At 45.3% G+C, this 16,660-nt stretch overlaps 1 protein-coding gene across 4 annotated transcripts in view; it reads left to right on the forward strand.

The window, feature by feature from the left end:
• ZDHHC14 (zinc finger DHHC-type palmitoyltransferase 14) overlaps positions 1-16,660 on the forward strand; it is a 275,105-nt gene that overhangs the window by 183,837 nt on the left and 74,608 nt on the right. The gene's annotated exons all lie outside the window — the stretch shown is intronic.

Genomic DNA, 16,660 nt, shown 5'->3' on the forward strand with positions numbered 1-16,660 from the left:
AGGGACTGGTATGGGCAGCAAATGCGGGCGGGCGATTGTCCACCACCCATCACCCCCTCTGTTTCAAAAGCAAGCAGGGCCTCTGAAAGCCAAACTTCTGGGCTCTTCCAGTTTGTGGGGCTGCATTGCAATTCTGGGACTTTTCTAGGAGCGTGAATAAAATTGAAACACAAGGCACTCTGGTCAGCTAAGGGGCTCCAGGCATGCAGCCACCCTGAGGGGCCCTTCCGAGCAGCTGTGTCCCAGGGAGGAGTCTTTAGTGTCCAGGCCAGCTTGAGGGTGCAGAACGGACCGGGCTGCCATGCTTCCCTCTGGGACTGTCAGGGCCCCCGCAGAAATGAAATTGGGCTGAACCTCGAAGAATTTCTCTGTCCTGTTTTTTTCCCAATTGACAAAAGAATTAAGAAAGTCCTACCCTGCTGACCAGATAATTAAAAAATATATATCAAGCATCACATTCTTGAGAGTTAAAACTGTTGTTTGGCTATGGTCTCAGCTGGCGTCTGCTTAGTATTGGGAAATGGGGGCGGGGCTTCCCTTGGATAATCAGAGGCAAAAGGCATTACAAGTCAGATTCCAACTCACTCTTCATGCCACCAAGCTGGGGACCTGACCGAGTCACGTGATGTGCCAGAGGGAGGGAAAAAACCATCATCACTGTGTGGCTGGAAGATCGTAAGTGTCTAGAAACTGTCTTTTATGGGGTGCATGCGTATTTTAAAATAATATATACAAACTGGTGACTATTACATACTAATCTTTAAAACTGGTTGCAGAATTCCCTTCTTGTCCAGTCCAGTCCAAAAGATGTTCAGTGAGCTGTTGGCTTTCACTGCAAGTCACGTTGTAAGCTTCGGAAAGAAGACTAAGAAAAAGGGCATTGTTGGTTTTCTTTTTGTCAAAATCTAGACTGCTGCCGTCGACTGCAATGTGCTTACTCATAAATAAATTACCTGAATTCTGTTCCACGCACACATTTTTATTTCATGGTGCTTATAGTCCTTGGTTGGCTTCCCCGGTGGCTCAGCAGTAAAGAAACTGCCTGCCATGCAGGAGACACAGGTTCGATCCCTGGGTCAGGAAGATCCCCTGGAGGAGGGCATGGAAACTCCCTCCAGTATTCTTGCCTGGAGAATTCCACGGACAGAGAAACCTGGTCGGCTACACAGTCCATAGGGTCACAGAGGGTTGGACACGACTGAAGTGACTTAGCACGCACAGATGCATAGTCCTTTATTAAAGTTATGTTGAGCACCAGAAAGGGCAGACAAAGTCACTACTGCCAATCTTAGGGGCAAAGGTAGATGCAACTCTTCTTGCCTGATTTCCCATGGCCTTGGTCATTTTTCAGACCTGGCGCTGGAGAACTCAGAGGTTTGGGCCTTTGAGGACTGCTGTGGGCCCATCATGGTGAGCATGAGATGCTAGAGATCGGTGGGCGAGCTCTTGGTGCCGCTATTTTTAGTAAAGGGCTCACATCGCGTCCTCAGAGATGCAACCTTGAGTAAGAGGATTTGAATAATTTATTTTAATCGCAATAAGTGGAAAGGTGGTGAATTGAGGTTATTGGTTTAATGGTCATCCAGATGAACAAGCATTTATTAAGTGCTTACCTATGGTGTGCCTTCAAACCATTTACCATCTGCTTGTGGGACTAAAGCAGAAATACAAGAAATGAGTTCACGGAGAACACAGGCAAATTATTTAGCTTTATTCAAACTTAGTCACATGCATATGGAAAAGCACAAAGCAAAGTGGAATCAGACAGTTGGGGAACGTGAGCCCTATACCTCAGAACAGTTAGGAAACTCGCTGGTCATTTCTCCAGTCGCCTGTTATACAGACCGGAGTAACCTAGGAAACTTAAGTCACTCAGTGATGGCAGGGCATGGAAAAGGTAACTTGGTCTCTCGACTCCCAGGAAAAAGCACGTTTCCCCTTGCTTTCTCATGGCGCAAATCTGGACAGTTATTTTGGCAGCTGAAAGAATGCTCTGCCCAGTAGCATGAGATAAATGTTATGCTGAGATAATCTATGTTAAGTAAGTGAGCTAATTTTGTGACTTGGCCCCATGTCGCAGTCTGCGGCTGCCAGAGGATCAGAAGGAGAATTAAAATTCTATGAGCTACACATGGCCCCTGATGAGTCAAATAACCTTCTACAGAGTTTCAGGAATGAGAAAAAAAAAAATCTAAATCTCACAACCCATCTTTAGAAGAGGTAGAGAGGACATCTTTTTTTAATTACTGAATAAATTTATGAATTCATAACTGTTTTTCAAAGCAGCAGATACGTCCATTGACATCTCATTTTATGACACGTAGGGAGCCAAAGTCTTCTGAACCCCTTTACAAATGTTCTGTGCCTCTTTCCAAACTCTGTTTTAAAAGTAACATTTTTTGTTCTTCACAAAGTAATATATGTTGATTGTGGAAACCATGATAAGCACAAAAGGAGAAATAGATTTTAACTTACATAGATTTAAATGTATTTCATTCATCCTACGAATCGTGTATATCCATGGTTAAGATTTGATATATCCTAGTTTTGTTTCTCTGAGTAATATATTTTTACACAAACGTGGGCTTACATTGTGCATTACTATTTTGAAACAGATCTTTTTCTCCCTCTTAATGTGCTGTGAACCATTTGTCTCCATCTATAATGGGTGTATAGTAGTCCATTGTATGATCCTATGTCATAATTCTTTTAACCAATGTCCTCTATTGACATTTAAGTTGTTCTCAGTTTTTAATAATAAAAAGCAGTGATGCAATCAATATTCCTGAAAAGTTTCCCTTAGGTCAAAAGGCCTAAGAGTGCTGGGCCGAAGAATATATTACATTGTTAAGGTTTTGAGATATGTAGCCAACTTATTCCTCAGGAGGTAATATTAATTTATTTTCACACAAAAAATAATGGGATGTTTGTTCTCCTTTCTTTTGGAAATGCTAAATGTTATCATTTAAAACTAATTTCTGGGTACTTGTCTGGTTGTTTGGTGGTTAAGACTCTAGTCCAGGGGCCCAGGTTCAATTCCTGGTCAGGGAGCTAGATCTCTCCTGACTCGACGAAAGAGCCCACACGAGGCAAAGATCAGTAAGATCCGGCGTAAATTAAAATAAATGAAACCAAACTTTGACTTCATTTCTTTGAAACTGGGAGGAGCAAACCACGAACTTCTTAAATGTATTTACTGCCCCTTTCCTTCTTTGTGTGTGTGTGTGTTGCCTGTTCATCCTTTTTGCCCATTTTTTTATTGGAATATTTGCCTTTTTCCTAATCATTTGCCAGAGCTCTTTAAAGATACTACCCTTTGTTACATATGAAAACAAATGTGTTTGTACTTTATAATTTGCATTTTGTGGAGTTTTTGGCATACAGATTTTAAAACTTTAATCAGAACATCTTTTCCTTATGTATGCTACCTTGTCATATATTTAGAAAGGGTTTCCCCAACCCCCAAATCTCAAATTTACGTATGTTTTTCTACTTCTTGTATCTTTTTGTTTTTTTACATTTAAATCCTTGGTATAAGATTTGAGATATGGCTCCAACTTTAGATTTTTTCCCCCCTAAAAGATTGTTTATCATAATTCCATTTATTGGATAATCCATGCTTACCCTACTGATTTGAAATTCTATATCAGATACAGAATCTCATAGAATTTGCATCTATTTGGGAATGCTCTATTTTTTTTTTCAGTGTTTCATTCTCCCCCCCAGGACAATTATTTCCCCTCATAATTTTACTTTTCTAAATATTGTCACCTGTGTATTCTTCCAGATGGAACTTAGAATCTTTTTTTTTCCAGGTTGTCAAAATTTCCGCAAATTATATTGAGACTTTGCTTGGCAGTGTAGTAGATACATAAAGTCAGCTAGGCAGAGAATGTCTCTCCGTTTTTAAAAATCTCTTTCAAGTCTCTATATTTGTTTTATAGTTTCTTCGTGAGATCTCCCTACTATTTTGGGGGGTTAGGTTTATTCCTAGAATTTTGTGACTGTTTTTTCTGTTGTAAATAGGGTTCTATCCCCCTTATAGCTTCCAAATAGTTGTTGCTAATATGATATATTCTAAACCTTCTGGAATGTGTCTATAGATAGATAGATAGGTTTATAATAGTCAACTTATTCAAGATTCTTATTCATTTTAACCATCCTGTGTTGACTAAAAAGAAAAGAGTATATGGTCATAGTGGATGAGCACTTTTTATTAAAGTATAGTATATTTATAAATAGTATCCACTAGTTCTGTACTTTCATCCTTAATTTTCTTTTCCTCAGTGCTAAAGATAAAATCTTATTATTGTACAGAATGAGATATAAGCTGGTTCTTGCATCCTTGCTACTGTCCTCATATTAATGCCCTTCAAATTTCAATAAAAGCTGATTATATTTTCCTGGTGATAATGGTGACGCACTGCCCTGCCCTCGCATGATTTCTAGTGCCCTGTTTTTACCTTTGTTCTCATCTCCTTGTCTTATAATATTGCAAACACTGACAACTCAAATTGATCTCTATCATTGTACAATATTTAGTAGCTTCTGACAATGCAGAAACTGCGCCCCATGGAGTAGAAACACACACAAATATTTCTCGCTCTGGCCTTCGATAGAAGAATTGATTTTCATTTATGCAGCACAGCAGTTTTCTGTGTGTGTTCAGAGAACTTTGACCAAATTTGAGGGAAATTAAAACTTTGCAAGGACAAAGCCATCTTTATTTTGTTTTGTTTAAGGGTAAGTCTTTGCCATCCATGCGGGAAAAGAAACAGTATGGCCAAAAAAAGATAGTCATTAATTTTCATTTTGCTTTGAGCATGTTTTGAATTAACTCAGTTAAAAAGATCATAGCTACTAAGCACTTTATTTTTCTCCTTTCTTTAATTGTGCTAATTAGTGATGTGTGTGTGTGTGTGTGTGTGTACACACATAGATAAAGAGATAATTTTGCCCTATAGGATCTGGACAGACCATCCCAAAAAGAAATTTTGATAATTATCAACATTTGACAGTTCAAGGTCTTCCCATGAACTACAATGCCCTTGAACTACAGGCACCCAAATTGTCATAGTTTCAGTGTGGAGAAACTAAGGCTTATTTTCTTCATTGTGTCAAAAAAAAAAAAAAAAAAAGACTCTCTTCATCAGTGCCATTCAATGTTCCTATTTTCAGGGATGTATGCTTTCAGAACTATCTTTAAGAATACTGGATTTATACTCGTGGAATTATTTTCGCAGTAGGATGAAGGCTGATGTTTGTCATGGCACAGTCACAAAGTTCCCCCTCATAGCCATCTCCTGAATTGCAGGAGAGCACACACATCGGGACCAAACCTCCCCTTTAATGAAGTTTAACTTAATGGGCCTTCCTTACCTGAACTTGACTTCCACTCCAGACCACAGCTACTATCTCTCATGGTATTTTTCTATCTGTGCCTCCTGGAACCACAACACAAGACAAGTAGGTTGAGAATCACTGCTCTGGGTTATCTTGATCATCAGCCAAGTTTAAGATCTATCATTAAAAGTTATTTGTTTTTTGTTTGTTTGGTTTTTTTTTTTTAATATTTATTTATTTGACTGTCCTGGGTGTTAGTTGCAGTACACAGGATCTTGGATCGTTGCTGTGGCATGCTGCATCTTAATTGCAGCATGGGGAATCTAGTTCCCTGACCAGGGATCAAACCCTGGTCCCAGCATTGGCAGCATGGAGTCTTAGCCCCTGGAGCACCAGGGCAGGACCAAAAGTTATTTGTTTGTGCGCTTAAATTATTAAAAAACCATACTCTGGGTTTATCTACCCTCCCTAGAATATGAGCCACAAAAGGAGAGAGGAATGATCTTATTCATACCATATCCACAGCACCTGGGAGACTATTTAGCATATAGCAACTACCTAATACATATTCAAATGAGTGAATAAATAAAACCAGCACTTAGGAGCACCTGAAGCTCATTCTTTGAGGCTGCCCTTTCTGTTTTCTATTAAGTAGACAGAAAAAGGTTGCTTTGCCCAATTCTCTACAAATACTTCTATTGTGTTTTTCTCAATCTTTTGTTAAAGCCCTAAGTAGTCAAGTTCTCATGGGGCTAAGAAGTGCCTATTAAAGTTCTCATCTGACAAATGTTCTTTCCTTGACAAAGTTCTCCCCGAAAAGAGATCCAGCCCACAAGTCTTCTGATGACCAAATCTAGAAGAAGCCCCATTCCTCTGTGGTTTCTAAGTGCGATTACCTCCTGCAACTCAAATCCGCGTGCAGGGGAGGCAAGGTTAAGCCCGAGCTTCTTTGTGAAATGTGGGTTCGCCCTTTACACTCCTCATCTCCCCCTTCTTCGCCTGTCAGAGCTCACAATGTAAGCATTCCCACCACTTCTGACTTCTCACTTTATGCAGGTGAGGGGCTTGGCGTCCCTCCCTCTCAGAGCCAGAGAGCATGGCGCCTGCCCTGTTCACTTCTGATCGCTGAGGACTTCCTAGGCAGCCATGGTCCCCGCAGCCAGCCTTGCTGGCCCTGCTGTGCTCCTGAAAGCGGGACCACCAGAGCGGGTTTGAGCCTCAGTGGAATAAAGTTGGTACCCAGCACCACCATCACCCGTGCCTCCAGCAGGCAGACCAGTCTCTTTTATGGACGATGCCGGGGCCCCTTGCAGCTCCCCATCCCCAGGAATTTGTCGTAGGTACCCTCATCCCTGCTTGGGGATTCTTTTCTAGATCTCTGCATCTTTAGATGACTCTTCTCCATTTGAGGGCAAGTCTGTGGTCTCTTGTGGTGGCCAGCCCCAGGCTCTTGCCATCTCTGTGCACGTGGGCATGATGGCTAATCCCTCTCACCAACTGGCAATCTGGTTTGTTTCCAGGGCCCTCGGTCCAGCCCCAAGGGAGTGCAGTTGCTTCCCGCTCCACCCTGGCATCCACTCGTCTCTCACAGCGTCACCCTCTTTTTCCTAAGGTCCCCACCAGCTCCCGCCTCTTGCATCTCATGTCCTCTGCTGGAGTGCCACACGACACATCGGCTGCCTGCCCCGCAGACCGGGGGTGTCCTCGGATGGCAGGAGAGCCAAGCCCCCTGGGGAGAGCCTGGGCTCCCTCTCCAGCATCCTTGCGGTGCTAATGCTCAACCAGTCCCCCAGTGTTCAGGTTTTCCTGAGAGCGGATGACACACACTAAGGGGTGCAGCCACACTGTGCCCTCCTTCCATCCACTGGGCACTCCTTGCTTTTAAACATAGGAGTGAGCACCTCAAGGCTCAGCCCTTGGCCCTCTCGCCTTCTGACACCTTCTGACGTTACCTTCTTCCTCTGTGTCACTGTTGGACGTTTTATCTCCAGCCTCAGCCCTTCCTCTGAGGTCCCGTTCTGTATACACACCTGCCCATATGGTGATTCCTCCCGCTTAACACCAGAAGGTGATCTCCCATCCCCACTGCACCTTCCCCCAAACCCTGAAGCTCATCCTGGTCACTTGTTTACCACATCCGTTAATAACTGATGTTCAGTTCAGTTCAGTCGCTCAGTCATGTCCAACTCTTTGCAACCCCATGGACTGCAGCACGCCAGGCTTCCCTGTCCATCACCAACTCCCGGAGCTTACTCAAACTCATGTCCATCAAGTCGGTGATGCCATCCAACCATCTCATCCTCTGTCGTTCCCTTCTCCTCCTGCCTTCAATCTTTCCCAGCATCAGGGTCTTTTCTAATGAGTCAGTTCTTTGCATCAGGTGGCCAAAGTATTGGAGCTTCAGCTTCAGCAACAGTCCTTCCAATGAATATTCAGGGCTGATTTCCTTTAGGATTGACTGGTTTGATCTTCTTACAAGGAGATAATTGATGTTACTATTTCAATATTTCTGGAATCTATTTATTTCTCTCCATCATCACAGCACCACCATGTTGCAGACCGATTTCATCTCTAGCTTGTATTTCAAATCCCTTCTAACTGGTCCTAAATCCATCTTACTTCTCCCTCCCCCAACCCAGTCCATCTTTGAAACTGCAGTCAGTGTGATATTTTTAATTCCTACACAGCGTAGAACTCTTCTTGGCTTCTATGTTAGGGTTCTCTGTCTGGAGAAAAAGCACCAACAGGAGCTATAGATAACAGGAGTTATAGAAAAATAAATCCATAGATTTATTTTTAAGGAATTGGCTCATGCACTTGTGGAGGCTGGCAACTTTGAAATTTGTTGGGTAAGCTGAAAAGCCGGGCAAGAGTTGTTGTAGTCTTGAGTCCAATTTACGCCGGGCAGCAGGCTGGAAACCCAGAGGAGGTTTCTTACATTGCAGTCTCGAGGAGAATTTCTTCTGCATTGGGGAACCTCAGTCTTTGTTCTTAAGGCCTGCAACTGATTGGCTGAGGCCCACCCCCATTAGAGTGGGTAATCTGCTTTACTCGAAGTCTACCAATTTAAATGCTCATCTCACCTAACAATACCTGCGAAGTGGCACCTAGACTGGTGTTTGATGAACATCTGGGCACAGAGCTTGGCCAAGCTGACGTGAAACTAACAATCAAGCTTCCTTTTGCATTTAGGCTGAAGGCCAGCACCCCAAACCTGACTACACGGCTCTGTGTCATCTAGCCCCGGCCTCCTCCCCGACAACGGTCCCCTGTTCACTCTGATCCTGGTCACACTGGCCTCCCCTGGGCTCCGGACATACCACCTGCCTCCTGTCCCAGGACTAGAACCCCTGTTGCTCCCTCACCGGAAATGCCCTGCTCCCCACTCCCGGCATGCGTGCATACTCACACACACACCCAACACAAGCAAGTATCTGAACACACGTTGCCTAGGGAAGCCCAACTCAGTGGTCCTTCAGATCCGGGTTCCAATGCCACCTCTTCTGGGAAGAGGCCCCACACCAGGCAGCCTTCCCTGCTATTCTGAATGCATGATGAGCATTCAGTCATGTGATTATAATTCATATCTGTCTCCCCCACTAGACTGCAAACTCTTTGAAGGCAGGGACCAGGTCTCCTTGACAGTCTGTGTTGCCCGTCAGGGTGCCTCCAACTCTGGTGGGTGTTGAGAGTGTTGTGAACACTTTGGAATGCGTACCTGGCCTTGGATGTCACATGTCTTCCATTCCTTGCAGGACTCATTCCTACGACACAGGGCCTGCCCTTGCCTCTGGTCCCCCACGTCGGCTTCCCTTGTTCTCTTGGTCTGGCTTTGCAGATATGCTCTGCTCCTCCTTGGGATGAGTCCCCCTAAGGAGAGGACATCCCCTGACTGCCCATCCTGTGGTCCAGCTTTGAAACTCTGCCTGCCTGAGCCTCACCTCAGGCATCAGCTTCAGTCCTTGAAGACAAGTGTTTAAGACAAAGTGACTTACAAAGCTTTTATTTTTTTAAAAAAACTTTTTATTCTGTGTTGGGGTATAGCCGATTAACCATGTTGTGGTAGTTTCAGGTGAATAGCAAAGGGACTCAGCCATACCTATTCATGTATCCATTCTCCCCCAAGCCCCCTCCCATCCAGGCTGGACTTGGCAAAGCTTTTAACTGGAGGAAGAGGACTGTCACCCTCCGTGAACCCTCATATGCATTTTTGTATTTAAATATTTGTGGAAGCAAAGATGCTGCCATCCAAAATACTTGTGAGAAAAAGTCCACATTTTTACTCTCTCAAGTGGAAACCTAACCAACTATTTGTAGACAGACCAGCTTTTCCCCTGCCTTTTCTCCCAAGCACTTAAAATAATAGAGGTTGACTAGTCTGACATCGCTGTTGTTAATATTTTTCTGTAAACTTGGAAAAAGTTTACAAACTGTTAGCTAAGAGATTGCTTTAAATGGCTCTAAAAATAGCCATTTTGTGATAGATCAACCGTTCCAAGGTTGGATAGTTTGTGACACAGATGCTTCAGAGCGTCAATGAAATGAGCCTTATGAAAACTGTGGGTTCGTTAGATCCGACAGCTGTCCTCCAGCACGTGCAATCGGGATAGTCATGGAGGCTTGGGCATGACGCAAATCATACGGTTCCTGTGACTGTATCCTAATGCAGAGATGCTTGATCTTCATTCTTTTCGGTCTGGCAGACAGGTTGTCAGCTAGTGAATGGTCTGTAAAACAACCATACATCAGGGTATGACGCTGTTCTGCATCTTTTTGATAAAGGAAAAGAATCTTAATCTACTTTTTTTTTTTGCAAATTGGGTTTTTTTTTTCCTGTATGCATTTTTAAAAAGTGGAGTTTCAGGGACTTCCCTGGTGGGCCAGTGGTTAAGTTTCCATGCTTCCATTGTAGGAGGCTTGGGTTCAATCCCTGGTCGGGGAACTAGATCCCACATGCTGCACAGTGTGGGCCAAAAAAAAAAAAAAAAAAGGTGGAGTTGCATTACTTTTCATGGTGGATTTCAGCAACTTTTAAAGCTCATCCATTTCCCCCCTGAATTTGGGGCGGGATTAAATCAGACTGCAGACAAACGGGTCTCTTGGTGTGTTAGCACTCTGATTTCTCCCAAGAAAAGATGGCTTGCTTTTTGGAGAGTGGCTTTGAAATAGGCATATATTAACAACTTACTTAAGACCTCTGGAAGCCCAGGATCTCTCTGTGAGTGAAAAACTTAGTAAGCAGGCCATTTTGTGTCCCTGAGCCTCCCATCCCCTCTCCCCAATTCTCCTAATTCTTTGCCCGTAGGCTGACTGCGAGGTTAATACTAGACAGATATTCTGTGACTGTTTCTGCCCCTGTGCCAACAACTCCCAGCCATTTGGAGGGGTGGTGGGGGCAAGGACTTTATGAAGTGGAAGACCATTTCAGTCTTTTAAGTTTTTTTTCAAAACACTAGTGTATAAAAACTTCCTTGAAAAATACTGACTCATATAAACTTGCAGAACTGTTAGAGGTTTTTTCCCCCAAAATTCTAGTGTTCTTTACCCATTAGCTATTGCAGACTTTGACTGTTCATTTTCTTTCTTTTTTTTTTTTTTCATTTATTTTTATTAGTTGGAGGCTAATTACTTCACAACATTGCAGTGGGTTTTGTCATACATTGACATGAATCAGCCATGGAGTTACATGTATTCCCCATCCCGATCCCCCCTCCCACCTCCCTCTCCACCCGATTCCTCTGGGTCTTCCCAGTGCACCAGGCCCGAGCACTTGTCTCATGCATCCCACCTGGGCTGGTGATCTGTATGACTGTTCATTTTCAACAGCTGCACCATAAACCACAAAGAGCAGGTCTAAGAAGCAGAGGCACCACTGTGGTCAACAGCCAAAGCCAAAACCCAAACCACAGAGTAACTGAGGATTAGAATGGGAACACCCCCTCTGGGCCCTGAGATGCAGCCCCGGGTGTCTGTCATCCTTCCAGCTGAGGAGCAGGTCATGACCAGCCACTGATGCCAGTCTGAATGTTCAAGGGGCGTGTCTTTTGTCCTCAGGTGGGTGTTGGAAGCCTTGGGTTTCAAGGCTCCATCATCCCATCTGCCCTTTATTTGGGCACACTAGAAAGCCATTGGTCTGGGGCAACAGTTGAATGTATTATGTGAAAGAAACAATTTGGGGATTGTACCCTGAGATACACTGAGAAGAACTAAAGAGTCTCTTGATGAAAGTGAAAGAGGAGAGTGGAAAAGCTGGCTTAAAACTCAACATTCAGAGAACTAAGATCATAGCATCCGGTCCCATCACTTCATGGCAAATAGATAGGGAAAGAATGGAAACAGTGACAGACTTTATTTTCTTGGACTCCAAAATCACTACAGATGGTGACTGCAGCCATGAAATTAAAAGACACTTGCTCCTTGGAAGAAAAGCTATGACCAACCTAGACAGCATGTTAAAAAGCAGAGACGTTATTTTGCCAACAAAGGTCTGTCTAGTCAAAGCTATGGTCTTCCCAGTAGTCATGCATGGATGTGAGAGTTGGACTATAAAGAAAGCTGAGCGCCGAAGAATTTATGCTTTTGAACTGTGGTGTTGGAGAAGACTCTTGAGAATCCCTTGGACTGCAAGGAGATCCAACAAGTCCATCCTAAATGAAATCAGTCCTGAATATTCATTGGAAGGACTGATACTGAAGCTGAAACTCCAGTACTTTGGCCACCTGATGTGAAGAGCTGACTCATTTGAAAAGACCCTGATGCTGGGAAAGATTGAAGGCAGGAGGGGAAGGGGACGACAGAGGATGAGATGGTTGGATGGCATCACTGACTCGATGGACATGAGTTTGAGTAAACTCCGGGAGTTGGTGATAGACAGGGAAGCCTGGTGTGCTGCAGTCCATGGAGTCACAAAGAGTCGGACATGACTGAGTGACTGAACTGAACTGAACTGAGATACACAGCTATCCATATTGCCTGCCCCTTCCAGGTGGTGATGACTAAATGGGTCTCTGGACCAGCAAAAGGTATAAGGAGGACATGTAAAGGGGCTTCTCTGGTGGCCCACTTGTTAAGAATCTGCCTGGCAATGCAGGGATGTGGGTTCAGTCCCTGGCTGGGGAACTATGATCCCACATGCCTTGGAGAAACTAGAGAGATTCTGCGTGCCACAGTTAAGACCTGAAGCAATCAAATGTTTTTAGAAAGAGAGAGAGAGGACCAGTAAAGAGGAGCAACAGCCCCAAAAGGACCTTGAGAGAGGAGCTCCTGGGGCGGGGCGAGTCCCCGAGCTGTGTGACTTTGACTGGTGGGCGTGCAGGCCCGGGGATACCGATCCCGTGCTTCCCAGCATCCTTCCTCCAGACCAGCCAGGACAATCGGTCTTCCATTCAGCAGGCAGTTCTTGGGGACCTACTGTGTGCTGGACCCTCTGCAAGACAGCAGGAACATGAAAGCAGTCAGGCCTTGTCCCCCTCCCGGCACCACATCTGGGGGAAGACTCGGAGATAAACCCTCGTGGTCACCACCCCAGCAGAGGGTCTCCCCTCGGGCCTGCGAGCCTCTCCAGCTGTTACATTCCTGCAACATCCCCAGCTGCCAGCACCGGGCTGGCACCTTCGAGCACGACATAGATCTGCTGGCTGGATAAACACGCTGTCAAGTGCAGTGAGAGCCCAAGGAAGTGAGTGCCCTCAGCGCGTTTGCACAGGAGAAGCTTGAAGTGGACCGTCTAGGATGAGGCACATCCAGAGCTCAGGATGGCCTGAGCAGAGAAGAGATGCTGGGAGCCTGAACAGCGAGGCCTGTTCTGGGGCCCAAGGAGGCCACAGCCCCGGACTTGGGTGAGATTGTGCAGCAGGAAGAGAAGGACCAGCCTGCACAGATGACCTTGGTGCGTCACCAGAGGCAGGGGTGGGGGGGTCTCCATCACCAGATGTGCACTTAGGAAGCAGGCTCTGAAGGCTGGGAGGACAGCAGGCCAGGGGTGGCGGGGGACTCACGGCTCATCAAACAGTCCAGCAGGACCCCTTGCTCACCGCTCTTCACGCGTCATCTCTGTTGTTTATGGGTCCTTCATTGCCTCTGGTGCGGTATTTTGCATATATTAAATAGGGAATCATTTATAAAGGTAAATCATTCAGCTTCCCAGGTGACGCTAGTGAAGAACCCGCCTGCCAATGCAGCAGGCGTGAGAAATGCAGGTTCCATCCCTGGGTCGGGAAAATCCCCCTGGAGAAAGGAATGGCAACCCACTCCAGTGTTCTTGCCTGGAGAATCCCATGGACAGAGGAGCCTGGAGGGCTACAGTCCATGGGGTCGCAGAGTCAGACACGACTGTAGAGACAGCACACTTGATATTAAAACTAGGCTTTTTTAAGGAGTCATTCTAGTATGAATAAGTTTGTCATCCCTGCTTCTTAAAATATTTTTCTTGGCAAAGCAGTTTTTAAACTTTTCTGGTTAAAGTAACACAAGTGTTATTGATTGGGTTATTGTTACTTTTAAACCTCTATCAACCCAGAAGGATGGGATGGGGAGGGAGGCGGGAGGGGGTGTTCAGGATGGGGAACACATGTACACCCATGGAGGATTCAAGTCAATGTATGGCAAAACCAATACAATATTGTAAAGTAAAATAAATAAACAAATTAAAAAAAGACCTCTAACTGACTCTCTGGTTTTCCTAGTTTTTCTAGTTTTCCATGTTTGCAAGAGCTAAAGAGATACAGTAGATTTCACAGCTGACATAAGGCTAGTGAGGCAAAGTCATAATTAATTTAGACCTCAGTGGCATTCCGTTGGCACTGGAAGAGCTCTGACCTTATCTTCGATTATGTTCAAAGCCAGTTATTTTTACTCTGATGCTCCAGGAAGTACACTTTGTTTTCTCATCACAGAATCAGTTGGGATGCCACCCTCTTCCCAGTATCCACGCTTTGGGAGCTGGTGCTTCTCTGGTGCCTGCTGAACTCATTGTCATTTCATGGGGCAGACACTTGGGGTGCCAGGCAGGTGGGGGATATGCCAAGAGAGGGTGTCCTGCCTGGCAAGATCACCCAGAGTTCTTGGTTTATAATAACAGTCCCGCTGTTTCTTTATTCCAAGTAGAATGACTGTCCTCAGTGAAGAGGTAAAGTAGAAGGGCTGTTCCTCACTCTCTCCCTGTCCCTGCTTCGTGCCATTTACCCATTCACTATAAGAATTAAAAAAAAAAAATTTTTTTTAAGAATTGTCTAAGATTTGAAGAGATCAAGGAGATCAAGCCAGTCAATCCTAAAGGATTGACTATTCATTGGAAGGATTGATGCTGAAGCTGCAATAATTTGGTCGCCTGATTTGAAGCACTGACTCATTGGAAAAGACCCTGATGCTGGGAAAGATTGAAGACAGGAGGAGAAGAGGACAACAGAGGATGAGATGGTTGGATGGCATCACTGACTCGATAGACATGAGTTTGAGCAAGCTCTGGGAGTTGGTGATGGACAGGGAGGCCTGGTGTGCTGCAGTCCAAGGGGTCGCAAAGAGTCGGACATGACTGAGAGACTGAACTGAACTGAAGATGGAAAGAGCACAATAAGGTCTTGGAGAGTTAGGAGAGGGGGATGAAAAAAAAGACTGCGGTAAATGGGGCACCTCCTGAAACCATGACTTGTGAATGCTGTGAATGAGAGCAGCCTGGAGGCCCTGAGGGTGCCGCTCTGCAGAGACCATTGGCTGTTCCAGGTCACCAGGTTCTCTGTGTGAAAACGCTTGGGGGGCTGACTGTGCTGTGTGAAGCGGCCCCCTCCTGCCCACAAAGTTTTTCTAGGTTTCTGTGTTCTGTAAGTGCAGCCTTCTACCATGTACATGAGTGTGCTGCTGCTGCTGCTGCTAAGTCGCTTCAGCCGTGTCCGACTCTGTGCGACCCCATAGACGGCAGCCCACCAGGCTCCCCCATCCCTGGGATTCTCCAGGCAAGAGTACTGGAGTGGGTTGCCCTTTCCTTCTCCGTACATGAGTGTACAGGGTACAAAACGTGAGGTTAAGAGGCGCATGTGATGTGTGGATGGGCAGTGTTTACAGGCATCCGGGGGCTAGGTTCTCAAACTTGAGGGTGTATGACACCCTCCCCCCTGGCGGGGAGGGGGCACGGTGACCTCAGTAGCTATGGGTGGGACTGAGAGACAGTTCACTTCTCTGACAAGCTCTCAGACAGTGGGGATACTTCGTGGACCGCAGTGACCAGGCCCTGCAATGGTGGTTCTCAGCTTTGGCTGCAAATTTCCATACATGAGGAGCTCTTGAAACTTCTGATGGCAGGTTGCACCCCTCCAAGGACATGAGAATATATATATATATATATATATATATATATATATATATATATCTGAGGACGGGTCAGTAGCATCAGTAGTTTTGAAAGCTCTCCATGCAATTCCTGCCCAGGTTGACTTTGTCGGGTGGGGGTTGGGGGAGAGCTGAGTGGATCATGGGACTCCTTCCTATCTCTTTGGAAATTTACCAAAAGTATGTTGCAGCTGTCACTGTCTGACAGTGTCTGAGTTAAATGAACCTTTAGTGTTTCCATCTCTGTTTTCGAAGAACACCGTGAAGTTTCCCAAGATTCCCTCCACCCACCAGGCTCTGCTCCACCTGTTTAAAAGCCATAGAGTCTCAGCTGAAGCCCTCACGGATGTTCTCCCTCTTCTCCATTGACCCGTGGCCTCCTGTTTCCACTGCTAGCTGCCCTCAATTCTTTATGGCTGTGAGGGGTCTAGATGAGAAGACTGTTTTATCTTCCTGCGGAGCAGGGGTTCTCAACCCTACAGCACATTACAGTCACCAGAGGCACTTCTGATTTACTGGATCTGGGGCAGGTCCCTGTGCTAGCAGAGTTTGAGAAGCTCCCTGGGTGATTCTCATGTGAACTTGGGGAGGAGAGCCAGGATATAAGATTAGAATAAACTTCAAAAAAATAGTATTTTCTTCAACATTATGAAAACTGGTTTTAAAAAAATTACAGATGCTGGTCAAACAATAAACTATAGAAATTAATGTTTTTTAATGTACACTTAATGATTTAGTTGAGACTTCCCAGGTGGCGCTAAGTAGTAAAGAACTTGCCTGCCAATGCAGGAGATGCATGAGATGTGAGTTCAATCCCTGAGTCGGGAAGGTCCCCAGGAGGAGGGCATGGCAACCCACTCCAGCATTCTTGCCTGGAGAATCCCATGGACAGAGGAGCCTGGCAGGCTATGGTCCATGGGGTCGCAAAGAGTTCGAGACTTAGGGACTGAAAGTGCGTTAGTCACTCAGTCGTGTCTGACTCCTTGTGACCCCA

This window comes from Dama dama, chromosome 26 (genome assembly GCF_033118175.1).
Source record: "Dama dama isolate Ldn47 chromosome 26, ASM3311817v1, whole genome shotgun sequence".
Classification (NCBI taxonomy): Eukaryota; Metazoa; Chordata; class Mammalia; order Artiodactyla; family Cervidae; genus Dama; species Dama dama.